Source organism: Nanorana parkeri, unplaced genomic scaffold (genome assembly GCF_000935625.1).
Source record: "Nanorana parkeri isolate BGI_ZX_2015 unplaced genomic scaffold, ASM93562v1 scaffold670, whole genome shotgun sequence".
NCBI lineage: Eukaryota > Metazoa > Chordata > Amphibia > Anura > Dicroglossidae > Nanorana > Nanorana parkeri.
The window spans coordinates 841106-844666 of record NW_017306938.1 but is presented as its reverse complement, the minus strand read 5'-3'; the positions used below and the strand labels follow the sequence as shown (position 1 = coordinate 844666).

The 3561-nt window shown below is 40.0% G+C and overlaps 1 protein-coding gene across 2 annotated transcripts in view; it reads right to left on the bottom strand.

The window, feature by feature from the left end:
* MDGA2 (MAM domain containing glycosylphosphatidylinositol anchor 2) overlaps positions 1 to 3561 on the bottom strand; it is a 521930-nt gene that overhangs the window by 35878 nt on the left and 482491 nt on the right. The window lies entirely within an intron of this gene.

The window sequence follows — 3561 nt, the reverse complement described above, 5'->3', positions numbered from 1 at the left end:
TATATATATATATATATATACACACACACACACATTTTTGACTACCTATAATAAAAACATTTAGCTGGGGCATCAATGACCTCTGATCACAATGAGGGCTCACTTGTATACACACAACTAAGAACAGACTACAGACTGTTTTCTCTACTGCGCTGAGTGAGCCTACATTGTCTTTACATGGAGTATAATTATAAATATACTTGTTTGGGGACTGAGCTTTCTGGGAGCCAAGATCTGACTTCACTTTGTGCTGTTTGTGTTACCTATTACTTTTTAGAATTACTGCCCATACTTCTGGAGCCTCCATTTTTCTGGCAGAAAGCAAATACAATCATCTGATTGGCTACTATTATAATGCCTCTATCTCTAGTTTTTTATTTTTTTATTTCATGCTCTCTTCTGTGTCTTTAAGAGGCACCAACTGTATTCAATCAAAGATTGAAATGTCCCGTGGATGAACATTGTTCTGCACATTTTGATGACTTAGCTGAGTTCAGTCCTAGTAGGGAAGAGCACTTAAAACATACGGACAAAATGATGTCTCTCATTAAATCCGCAGGTCTGGCTATTAACCTGGGAAAGTATTCACTTGCCCTTAATGAGATTGAGTACTAAGGATTCATTCTCTATAATGGCGAAATAAAAACCAGAAGCTATCAAGGTAATAGCTAATGGTAAGGCTAAGACACCTTTTAAAAACAAGATGGTTGAATGAACTTAGCTTTTAGTTAAAGTTAGTTATCACATTCTTAGGTTTCATTTTATATCTCTCAAACTTCTCACATCTTCCTGAACTGTTAAAGTATTATCAACTGGCTGAGACAATGAGCTTAGATAGTATTAAATGGCTACTTGGAACCCATTACTGTATGTATACTGTATATACTGAAATTATGTTGCTAGACTCACTTAAATAGACTCTTTCCCATTGTCAAAACAGAAGAAGAGGCCTTTAAAGAGATGCTTACTAATAGGGATGCACTGATACAGTTTTTTTGGTATCGAGTACCGATATTTTTTTTTTCGGTACTCATACCGAGTACCGGTGCTGTGTGCCCCGATTATCAGGAAGTCAGGGGGCAGATTATGACCCATTGCCCGGCTTTCTCATTGCCTTTGAAGTCGGTGTTCTAGCAAAAGAACACCGGCTTCACTTGCCGAGGCTGCCAAGCTTCTTGACCAATCAGGATACCGGGCGGCAAGTCATGAGGTGCTGCCTAGCAACAAGTGAAGCCGGCTTCCGAGCCAGTCAGGAAGCCAGGCGGCACATCATGGCCCACCTCCCGGCTTCCTGATTGGCTAGGAAACCGGCTTCACTTGTTCATAGGCAGCCTAGCTTCCTGACCAATCAGGAAGCTGGGAGGCGGGTCATTACGTGCTGCCTGACGTACTGATTTGTTAGGAAGCCAGGCTGTCTAGCAACAAGTGAAGCCGGCTTCCTAGTCAATCAGGAATCCAGGAGGTGGGTCATAACCTGATTCGAAAGGAAGCCGGCTCCATGATCCCTCGACACTGCCAATCAGAGGGAGATCTCTTTCTGACCAGACGTTCTGGTATCAGAGGTAAGGATCGGAGCATTTGGGTGAGTACAAGTACTCACCCAAATACTCTGTATCGGCACCGATACTAAAATTGGTATTGGTGCATCCCTACTTAGTAATATGAAAAAGGAATCCTTATTGAAGGGATTACAATGTAGCAGTGAAGAGGGTGCCCTTGTACCACTAAACTTGTTTTGCTGCTAATAGGATCAGTAATGTTTTGCCCCTTTACATTCAGACATAAGGATCCTCTACCAAGCTTGTTAATTAAAGAAAATCTGTCAAAACCAAAACATGTAGGTTGCCTTGGCTGACCTCCTAATTATGCTAGCTGCCTGAGCGTTATGCAGATTCACTGGCTTTAAAAGTTTGAGTCACTGAACTAGAAATAGCACGTATCAGGTCAGAACTACTAATGTACTCGCTTGTTCTAGGTCAGTTATTGTTAAGGACCTAAGACATGCCTCATGCATCCTAGTGTTTTTCCCAGTTGAACATGGTCTTGGTCTAGATCTCCCCAGAACTGCTATAAGCAACAGTTTCAGCAATGATTTCAGGCAGGAACAGGGGTTTCCACTCAGTGATTGTTACAATGTAAACAAAAATGAATACGTTGCAGTTAGCTGCAGCTCTCAAGAGTATCTCATAGCAATATATATTATTTTTCACACAGTTATTGCTTAAGGGGAATCAGTTGGTATTGGGTTCTTCTTACAAGAGAATCTTTTAATTCGCCCTCAATGGACTTCTCTAAGCAAACCTGCAAGCTATATATATATATACACACAAATGTGAAAAAAACAACACAACCACAAGGCAACCTATCATGTGAGATTTACAAAAGTGTCTATTGCTGACCTATTCCATTTAAGAATGCTAGATGGCTGGCTGTTATGCTTTGGTTTAAATTGAGTCGCTAACATGAAGTAAATTGATCAAATAAAACCTGAAACTTTGAATCATTTACAACATGATTGTTCCTGGTGTGTGACTCAAAATGTACTAACACTAGGTAACAAACATTTATAGGAGACCATCAATGGCAGCCCTCATACTTCTGTTATGACATGGTCTCTTTAGAATATTAAAGGCATTGAAGCTTAACATCCAGGCAATTAGCCATTTCAAAAGGTCTGCAATGCCAGCCCATTACTACTCACATTACTTATTTCCTTTAAATTAGCAATTAGGGCAATGACGGTGTTCAAAGTGCAGTAACCAGTAGCAACCAGAGTCCTGCTCCCTGTAGTTAGACTAGTGAAACATAATTGCTAAATGTATGCAGAGAGAATTTTAGAGGATTTACATCCTTTATTTTTACTGGGGCCTCCCTGAAGAAAAAAAAAAGAGAAGACTCCAGATGACTGTTAAGTGATTGCTGAGCAGAATTGCAACTATAAGAATAGAATTTTTCCTAGAGGAAACTAACCTCTCACTTATGATGGTACCCACCTCATCCAAGGCTTCAGATCCGGAACTTGCAATATTTCCAGGACTCAAGCAATTGCTGCTTCTAGCCAGCGAATGTGAATTTTTTAAATTGTGCGCCTGTTAGTGAGATTTCATCTAATGTTGTATCACAGAGGCAGAAAATGGAGTAAAATCTCTTACAGAGACAAAGACAGCAATAAAAACCCCCAACCCTTCTGCAATTTAATTACACATAAAAAATGTCATCCAAGCTTCTAGGGCCTCCTTTATATGTCTTGGTCCTCCTCTACCACCAGGGCCATTTTACCTGTATAGCAGGAAGGGAAGCCAGGTTCGAGTTTGTGCTCCAGGAGACAAATGTGTGCAGTGTTTGCACTTCAGGCATCATTGATAAATACAGAACATTATTGTTACAATGTATATACACTGATTCTTTGATGTGTAGGTCAAATTATTTTCCTGTCTTTTGACTTTTTGATCTGCACATATCATGAATTAAAGCAACTGCAAAAGTAAAACAACAAAATACAACAAAACTACAAAAAAAGTCCCCTTAAATCCACCCTTATTAACTACTACCCCCCGCCCC